We start from the raw sequence: 10,579 nt of genomic DNA, 5'->3' as shown, positions 1-10,579 counted from the left end.
TCTCTCTGTGTCTCTCATGAATAAATAAATTAAATATTCAAAAACAAAACAAACAAACAAAAAGAGCAGGAAATGGTGGTGGTGAAGAGGAGCTGCTAGAATGGCATCCACATGATGACCACACACATACGCTCACACAGATGCCTTCTTGGGATGTTGGAATCCTAGTAACGTCCTTTGGAAGATAAAAAGAATGGATAACATTGAAAAATGTATGATGTTGGCAATTCCCCAAGATTTTTGTGGAGCACAGTTATTGGAAATTTTCCTAAAAATTTTTGATCAGTAGCAAGTCTTAATATATATTCATGTCCAGTGGTGAGTGTATGTGTTTGTGTGTATATATACACATGCACATCCTAGTATTATACTGGCTGTTAAATATAGATCATAGACAATTTTATTATTATATATAATTTATTTATGTTACATATATAAGTATAGATAATTTTATTATCCATATATAGTATTTAAATATTTATATTTAATTACATATATGTTTATTATTGCTATATATATTGTGTTTATATATTTATATCTACATAACTATATATTTATATGTATATAATTACATATATAAAATTTTATTATGGCTAAATATATTGGGCTTTTTTAAAGATTTCATTTATTTATTCATGAGAGACAGAAAGAGGCAGAGACACAGGCAGAGGGAGAAGCAGGCTCCATGCAGGGAGCCCGATGTGGGACTTGATCCCAGGACCCTGGGGTCACGCCCTGATCCAAAGGCAGATGCTTAACCACTGAGCCACCCAGGTGCCCTCATGGCTAAATATATTGTATATATACAGAGTACAAAATAGGAGACAGATTGCCACGGTTTAAGTCCTGACTCTTCTGCTTATTGACTTTCTTGGCCTTGGGGCAAATATTTAATTTAATTAATATTTATTAATTTCTTAGAACCTCAATTTCTACATCTGTAAAATGGGAATAATAATTTTACCCTCCATATGGAGTTGTTGAAGATGAAATGAGTTAATATATGTCAAGAACCAGAAGCTAGCACAGAGTAAGAACTATACAAATGTTTTTTTAAAAAATAAAATAAATACATTTATGGTTGCATACAAATAATGACGTATATAGTATATATACACCATAACACATGACATACATCATATTATAATGATCCTGGGATCGAGTAGCATGTCGGGCTCCCTGCGTGGAGCCTGCTTCTCCCTCTGCCTGTGTCTCTGCCTCTCTCTCTCTCTGTCTCTCATGAATAAATAAATAAAATCTTTAAAAATAAAACAAAAAAAGAAGTATATATGATATAGTCAATATTGAATACACATAGTATATATGATATATACAATATCACATACATATAGCATATACTGTATATACAATTTTATACATTGTACCATATACACTATACACGACATACACCTGCACATGTACACCATCTACTTATATACACTTGTAACTAATTGTAACGGGAAGAGAAAAGGCCTGTAGGGCATAGAAACTTTTCTTTTGAAATGTAACAATTGTATATATATTTTTCTGATTTACTCCTGTAAATGTTACACATAGTATTTGAGGATAAATTTTTACTTTTCATAAACTACTTGAATGACCTTAGGACAAGCACAAGCTTTGTCCTTAATTTCAAAGTGATGTCAACCTACGCAGGTAAGATTAAAGAAGCTCCTTGGGACGCGTGGTTAGTGTGTTAATATTAGCACCGGGTTAGAGAACAATGGATCATGGCGTTATGCCTCCATCGTAGACAGAACAAATGTTGGGTTAGAGACGAGTGCATATCCAGTGTGGCAATTGTCTCATTTTCATGTTGTTGTGCCAGAAACATAAAAGCCGTTACGTGCAAATGTAAAATGGTTATAGTATCGAGGTCAACTTTCCCCGGTGCAGTTGGATGTACATCTCTATCAGCTTTTGGAGGACAACCAAAGGCCAGCTCTGCTTCTTGCTTTAGAAAATAGTTTTACTGTCTAAGGACGTCCACACAAACACACGGACTATATTATGTATGGTTAAGAAGACGTGTGTGTTTGCAGCATCTGCAAAACATAACACTGCGTATTTGTCACATTTCTTTTTATGTAATACATATAAATAAATGTATATTATAATTTGTAATTATATAATTTATTATATATTATATGATTTATAATATATAATTATATAATTTATAATATACACGTGTGAATTTTACCCTACGTTCCCATAGACACAGATGTGTATGTGTATATACATGTTATGTGGTGACAAATCCCTGCTATGACGTTGATCAGAGTGCTTTGAAAGAGGCGTCATTAGAAGAAAATCGGACGATAACCCCAAGCTCTGTTCACGTCTTCTCCCACCGAGAGACCGAAATTCATGAGAGGTGAGAGACCTCGCTGTCATGTCACACTGGTTTCCATTTCCAGCCCCTGTGCTTACCTTGGACACATCACCGAGAGATTTTTTCCTTTCTTCCTCATGTGATTTTTAGGGTCATCACAGCCATATAAATGATGCAAATCCTATCGATATATTTAGGTGTTCCTATTTTTCTGCACCTGTCTACTCCCCATGATAGAGCAAAATATTTTTCCCAAGGGGAGGGAGACAAATGCAGTGTGTGCTGCGAACCCACGTGCGTGGCCCAGCAGGTGGTGCTATCCGCTCTGTGTCAAGAGACCGGGATGGCTGGTGGCGTGGCCTAGAGACCAGGCTGACAACCTGCAGACGCAGCCAGGTGAGGGACGAGGCTTCCCATCAGTCCTGGGCAGAGCTGCCGTAGGGCACCGGGCACCATCCTGCTCACCCAGCCCCGCCGCGAGATGGTGGAGCTGGAGCTAAAGATGAAGAGTCCCTGGTGTTCACAGAATCCAAAAAAAAAAAAAAAAAATCTCCAAAATATTACCCTGGGAATTTGCAGCATCTCAAACTGGAGACATTTCCACTCCTTTCAGACAAGTGGGGAATTATGATATTCGATACTGGTAACATCGGTTTTAGGAAAATGTAATTATTTCCAAAAAATGATGACAAGAGGAATATGCACACGAATTTATCATTCTCAACATGAAGCGAAGTATAGGATGTGAGGCCCTCGATTGGGACAAGAGTTTTGCATCGTATGTAACGTCATGATCCGTAAAAGCTCCAGTGCCAAGTTTCTATGACACTTTTCCACTGGAAATTTCACTCGAAATTCTATTTTACCATGAAATACATTTCATGGCACCGCTAAAGTGATTCCGTACTGTGTTCGAATATATTCACACTGCTGATCCTTTATGACACGTTCTTATTTTTACAGCTCAGGAGACTTAACGTCCTGAAGTGCTAAATGGTTTGTCCCGAAAGCCCGTTCTTAAAATTGGTCTATTCAGGGCATATTTATTCAGTGATTTTTATGTGCCTGATTTCCTGCTCGCTTCTGAGACGCGCCCCGTTTCCAAGAGAGGAGCTGACGTCTTAGCTCAGAAAGTCAACAACGGGAATAAGGGGAAAGAACGGCACTTCTGGAAGGGATGGGATGGGGTGACAAAATAAAGCAGGTGCAGGGGGTACACGCTCGGATGAGAACTGCCCAGGAGCAGGTGATGGCCCGCTTGGGGCCCGAATCTTGAAGCATGGGAAGAAGTCAAGGAGGAGGCGGGTGTCTACAGAAGAGGAGGTGAGGACCTTTCTAAGAGCGGAAGGAAGTCCTGAGTGAAGGGCATGGGCACAGAGAGTGGAAGTTGAAAGGTGACATCATACGTGTGCACAGCAACCCGGTCTATGACCTTGGCGTCCTGGGGACAGATCGAGAGATTCCCGTAAACCAGCTGAGAAGCTACTGGTTTCAGCAGAATAGCGACTGGGCCATGCGACTGCACAGCTCAGCGGGGCTCTGCAGGTGTCCGGAGCTCCCTGGGGGCCGGGGAGGCTTGTCAGGGTGGACACCCATGTGTCAAACATGAGTTTGGACACGTTCTCTCCTCCTCGGTTGTGGGAATGGGACAGGATGGGCGGTAATTCTTACCTGCTTAACAGAATTGACCACCGAAGGCATCCAGTCTTGAGCTTCTCTTCCTTGGGAGTTTTTTTTCACTCCTGATTCATTCTGTACCATGTGTTGGTCTGCAGAGATTTTCTGTTTCTTCATGATGCAAGCTTGGTAGGTTTGTGTGCTTCTAGGAGCTTCCTAACTCCTCTTCGTAGATGTTCTGATGCTTTGGAAGACCATCGTTCACAGTAGGATACTATGATATGGTTGGTTTCAGCGGCATCTTTTTAAAATATCTCCATTTTTATTTATCTTATTCTTTTTTAAAAAAACAACTCAGTCTCATTGATCTTTTTCTATTTTTTTTCCTGTTCTCCATGTCATTTGTGTCTGCTCTAACCTCTATTACTCCTTCCTTCTGCAGACGTTGGCCTTTGTTGGTTCTTCTTTTCCTAGTTGCTTGAAGTGTAAAGCTAATTTGTCTCTGGAAGACCTTTCTTTTTTAATGGAGGCCCTTCACTCTATAAATATGTCCCTTCAGGTACTGGTTTTTCTGCATCTTATAAGCGCTACGTGTCATTTTTATTTTCTGGTATCTCAGGACAGTTTCTAAATTCCCTCCTAATTTCTTCTTTGACCCATTGGTTGTTTGGATGGGGTAGATGGGTGATGGGCATCAAGGAGAGCACTTTTTGGGATGAGCACTGGGTGTCATATTTAAGTGATAAATCCCTAAATTCTACTCTGAAACCAATACTACACTATAGGTCAACTAACTAGAATTTAAATAAAAACGTGAAACGAAAAAATAAGTAAGTAAACATGGTGCTGTTTAATTTCTACCACTTTGTGAAATGCTGCCTATTATTTTTTAAAATAACGACTTGACTGACGTAAAATCCACAAAGCATTAAAATTCACTCTTTAGACGTACCACTTAGCATATGGTAGTGTGTTCACAGCATTGTGCAACCGTCATTACTATTCACTGGGGTAATGGTTTTGTCACCCCTAAGACAACTCCGTACCATTAGCAGTCATCTCGATCCCTCTGTGCCCCCAGTCCCTGGAAATCACTAATCTACTTGCTGTCTCTACATATTTGCTTATTTTAGACATTACGTATGAATGGAATCATCCGATAGGTGGTCTTCTGTGCCTGACTTCTTATCGTAACATGATCAAGGTCCATCCATATTTTAGCATGTCTCACGACTCACTTCCTTTTCGTTACTGAATAATATCCCATTATAGAGCTCTATCACATTTGGTTCACGCATTCATCCGTTGATGGACATTGAGGGCTTCTTTTTTTAAAGATTTATTTATTCATTCATGAGAGACAGAGAGAGAGAGGCAGAGACACAGGCAGAGGGAGAAGCAGGCTCCATGCAGGGAGCCCGACGTGGGACTCGATCCTGGGCTCCGGGATCACGCTCTGAGCCGAAGGCAGACGCCCAACCACTGAGCCACCCAGGCGTCCCGAGGGCTTCTTTTTTCTTTATAATTATTATGGATAGTGCTTCTGTGAACATCTGTGTGCTACTTTTTGAGTGGCCGTATGTTTTCATTTCTCCTACGTATATAACGCTGGGTCATGGGCAACTCCGTGTTTAATATTTTGAGGGATGGCCAAATTGTTTCCCAAAGCACCGGCCCTATTTTAGATGTTTTAGGAATCTACATTTACATTTTAGGAATCTACCAGGAGAGTATCAGAGTTCCGACTTCTCCATAACCTCTTGAGTACTTAACTTTATTTCTTTTCAATTCTAGACATCTTGGCTGCGCTGTGGAATCTCATTGAGGCTTGCATTTGCATTTCCCTAATGACTAATGATGTCGATGTCGAGCATCTTTTTTATGTGCTTAATAGCCATTTACACCCCCTTTTTGGCAAAAAAAAAGAACACCTGTTCAGATCCTTTGTTCATTTTTTTTTGTTCATTTTTTTTAATTGGGTCACTTGTCTTTTTATTGCTACATTTTAAGTTTTGTTTTTTTTTTGTTTTTTTTTTTTTGAGGGAAACTAAGTGAGTTAAGTAGACGTGAGTACGGTTAAGTAAATACAAACCGCTGAAAACTACACCTGTGTGTCCCTCTCCAATCCCAACAACTATATTCATACCCAAATCAAAAGTTCTTTTCTTTCCAAGATGTACACCAGCAGGACTTTCAGATCACGGATGCGCTGAGAAAGCAGAGTTATTAATATATGTCCCGTTTTTGGTGCATCTTTATTTTAGAGAGAAGCCGACAGTGTAAAATGTGGTTCCACCACAGAGTAAGGCATGCCTATGGGAAAGTAATGTGTCATAAATACTTTTATCTTATAGTAATGGCCATGGGCAGGTTCTTTCCACTCAGTACCTCTTTTGGAGCAGTATTTTTGATCACACTGTTTGCTACCAGGTGGTAGCATAAAATGAACCAGCGTCCCTGCTCAGACATAGACGTCTGGCATTACCTTATTAAGAAGTCACCCTTTCCTGAGAAACTGCCTGCCCTTACTGGTGCTCTTTTAAGTTGAAAACGCACTAGACAAAGTATTCTTATATGAATTAATGTCTCCAATTATTTTCCAACCTCTTATCGTCTTTGTAGGCCATGGGTTGAAACGAAGTACGGAAGAGCGGTCAGATAAGACTTCACCATGTTCAGCAATTTCTCTTGGACCAACGCTTTGTAATGTGAACGAAGTCTCCTTTCAGCTTTATCTGGTGTGTGTTCTGAAACCTAAAACTCTGTGAGAGAAAAATGATGTATCACTCAACATCTCTTGGTATTGATGAGTAGCAGCAATAGCATGTGTTTGTGTGTTTCTCTCTTTTTTAAAAAATATTGTATTTATTTATTTATTTGACAGGGAGAGCACAAGCAGAGGGAGCAGCAGACACAGGGAGAAGGAGAAGCAGGCTCCCTCGAAGCCCAAGGTGGGACTCGATCCCAGGACCCTGGGATCATGACCCAAGCCGAAGGCAGATGCTTAACCGATTGAACTACTCAGGCACCACCCCCCTTTTTCTTTTTTTAATTGATGTAGACTCGTAGTTAAAAGGGTGATTTCTGTTTCTGCCATATGAAGATACCGAGAACTTTTTTATCCCAAATTTTTAAATGAAATCCAACTTACGTCATTTCTGCTGAAATTTAAGACCAACTTTCCTCATTCTGACTTTTGCAGTAGAAATGGAAAGAAACTGCCCACTTCCACCTCCTTAGCATCTCCTCTTATCCTCCTGCTAAATGCCAGTGATGACATTTGTGGCCTCCACGGATAGATCTCACTGAAATATAAATGCCAACAGAGTCCCCTTTGCTATTTAATGGGCTCAAGTGAGTTAAGCCTATTCATGGTAATTCAGTTCTGTAGGATTCTCATGTAGTTCGTTGCTTTGAGCTTGTTATTTCCATAATGAACAAGAGATTTAGAACATCAAAGGAAGAAAGGAAGATATGTAATGTTTTATTGAGTGTTATCACCTACTGAAGTAAGTTTGATTAAAGGAGCAAAAACACTATTTGCAAAAGTTTGATCCAGAATTTATTCATAGCCTCGTGAATGAATGGCTCTGCTTGTTGATTGGAAAGACTTAATTAACAATAATTTTTTTTCAGATGAAGATCGTGAATTATTGATCTGCCCTCTATAGCAAGTCTTTCCTAGCACTAGCAACAGTTAGGCTGTTTCAGCTCCCTCTAGCTCCTCCCTAGAGGCAACCTGTCTTCTGCATATAGTCGTATGGACACCATTGTTTTGTTCCCGCATCAAAACTATCCCCATTCATTCCTTAACTTTTGGCAACTGCACTGGACCTAAAGATTCAAGGGAATGGCACAAAAATAAGATAAAATAAAAATCCTATGTGACTACCAGAATTCAACAGGGCAAACAAGATTCCTTAAAACTCAGGGGTTGGCTTCTGCCAATAATGTGGATAATGTGCCAAGTAAGAGAAATGATGAAAGCTTGACTGGATAAAGAGCCACTGCCAAGCTCAATCAAGCCATTGGCAGAATTAAGTTCTTCCTGGGTTGTTGGATTTAGGGTCTTACTTGGTGTTGTAATCTGGTCAGGCCATCATAACGAGATACCATAGGCTAAGTGGCTCAAGTAATAGACATTTATTTCTTACAGTTCTGGGGACTGGGAAGTCCAAGATCAAGGTATCAAAAGGGTAGGGTTTTACTCTTAGTTCTTTTCTCTGGACATGTAGATGGACACTATCTCCCCATGTGTTCACGTGACCTCTTCGTCCACATGCAGAGAGAAAAAGAGAAAGTGAGAGAGCTCTGAATCTCTTCTTATGATAAGGACACTGGACCCTCATGGTGGCCCCCAACCTCATCTACACCTAATTATTTCCCAAAGATCCCACTTTAAGTACCATCGCATTGGGACTTGTGGGGGATACAAACATTCAGTTCATAGCAGTTTGTCAGAGCCCCGATATCTTATCCATGTGACCATCTCAAAAGTCGCTACTTATTTTATCAAAGCCTATAAATTGAAGGTTAAAAAGAGGGTTAGCAAGACAGAAATCCAAGTCTTTTATGAACCAATCATGAAAGTGACACCGTAGCACTTCTTTCCTGTGCCTTTGGATCACTGGGACCGCCAGCACTCAATGAGACAGAATTCTGCAAAGATGTGAATACCAGGATTTGAGGATCATTGGAGTTTATGTAACAATGAACTTTCTACAAGGAGCTTCTCCCTGACTACCCAGCTTGATACTATCTGGGTAAGTTTCAGACGTGAACAGAGATGGATGCCTCTAGTCTGCCTCTCAGCCTGGCATCCACTGTGGGTGGTTTCTCCGAATGCCAGAAGACAAAGAACATATGAAAACTGTGGATTCCAAACCACTGATTGTAGAACTCCAAATATGAAGAATGTTAACCACATCCCCATTAAAATGCCTCAAAGTTTACAGAAGGTTTACAGGTTTATCTTTTCACAAAAGGTAGTAACTGATTGATTCAGCCCTTCATCCTCTTCAGATAAAATACTTGTGATTATTTAAAAATATTTAATACCTTATGAAATCTGGTATTAATAATACCAATAAAAACAAAATCTTTCCAATTTTTAAAAAGATTTTATTTATTCATGAGAGACGCACAGAGAGAGGCAGAGACACAGGCAGAGGGAGAAGCAGGCTCCGATGTGGGACTTGATCCCAGGACCCCAGGATCATAACCTGAACCAAAGGCAGATGCTCAACCACTGAGCCACCCAGGAATCCCAAATTCTTTCCAATTTTTAACAGGAATTAAAAATGTAGAGGAGAATACATAGAGTAGTATATGTCGAAAAACATTTACAATATATATAATAAGAAAATGAGAAGCGATACCTACCTACTGTCTCCTCCTCAAAGAACCACTGTTTAGTCTTCTCAGTGTAAAACTTCTCAGTGAAGATTGAGTCTATTAGGATATAACCAGACATCCTGATTCTGAGTTAATTCTGGTTAAAAATAAAGTTAGAGTGACACCTTCTCTAAAATCCTTGTCTCATCATTATTCTACAGCACATTTCCTGATAAATTTTATTAGAGTGATTATTCACACTTTTAATTAATGTAAATTTCATGTCAGTTATAGCTTCTCAAATATCTCCATGCCACTTCTCTATCCCTACATAATGAATGCGAACATAATTCCATCTTGGCCGTGTACGGTTACTCGGAGTCTACTTAAATGTCAAAGTTTTAAAATTTCTACTTAGAAGGGTATATTTCTACTAAATGATATAATAAAGAGAGCCTACCCACTGGGCATAATACGTGCCCTCTTGTGTTCTTCATCTGCATGAAAAGAGGATTATTCCATGGGAGCACATGAGCTGAGATTTGCCTACAGAAAAGTGAGGTGCATTTGCTGGTTTTCCTGTAGATCATAATTATATATATAAATATATATATATATGAAATATAAAAGAAATCTATTGGGTTGTAAGAGTGAATACCCCAAAGTTGCAGCTCAGCTCTAAATATTCGATTTGGTCCTCTCAGAGCTTAAATTCACCCTATACAATGGGCAGTCTGAAAGCCTTGCCCAGCGTGGCCCATGGTAGACTCTTCTTCATCGGTTGAACTAGCCTGAAGCATCTTAAGGAAAAAGAAGGAACCTGATAAGAGATAATACATCCCCACTATCATCACAGGCTAGGTGAAGGGGTTCTGATTGCGTAATGGAATAATTGAGTCTGTCCACAGTCCACATGCAATGAGACAACAGCGTGGGACATACAACATGCTTTCTTCCACATATTGAGGAAATGCAAGAATTTTCATCTGTATCTGTTCCCAGTGTTCAATGAGGTTATCAATCTTCATTTTACGTCTAGTGAATAGCTTCAAGGAATCCTTCGGATGGCATACGTGTCCTCCAAAATCCTTAAAATTCCTTCACATTTTAAATGGTGTTTAAGATAATGCTATAGATGGGACATCTGGGTGGCTCAGCGATTGAGCATCTGCCTTTGGCCCAGGGCGTGATCCTGGGATCCAGGATTGAGTTCCACATCGGGCTCCCTGCATGGAGCCTGCTTCTCCCTCAGCCTATGTCTCTGCCTCTCTCTCTCACTATGTCTGTCATGAATAA

The 10,579-nt window shown here is 39.8% G+C and overlaps 1 long non-coding RNA gene across 1 annotated transcript in view; it reads right to left on the bottom strand.

The window, feature by feature from the left end:
• Nucleotides 1-19: 19 nt before the first annotated feature.
• Nucleotides 20-10,579, bottom strand: part of LOC102151409 — a 35,467-nt gene continuing 24,907 nt past the window's right edge. The window contains exon 6 of the long non-coding RNA XR_005386081.1: nucleotides 20-175. This is a non-coding gene — a long non-coding RNA (uncharacterized LOC102151409). The remainder of the gene's footprint in view (nucleotides 176-10,579) is intronic.

The sequence above is a fragment of the Canis lupus genome, chromosome X, assembly GCF_011100685.1.
Source record: "Canis lupus familiaris isolate Mischka breed German Shepherd chromosome X, alternate assembly UU_Cfam_GSD_1.0, whole genome shotgun sequence".
In the NCBI taxonomy this organism is placed as follows: domain Eukaryota; kingdom Metazoa; phylum Chordata; class Mammalia; order Carnivora; family Canidae; genus Canis; species Canis lupus.
Note: the sequence above shows the minus strand (reverse complement) of the source record. Positions and strands in the feature narration are given on the sequence as shown.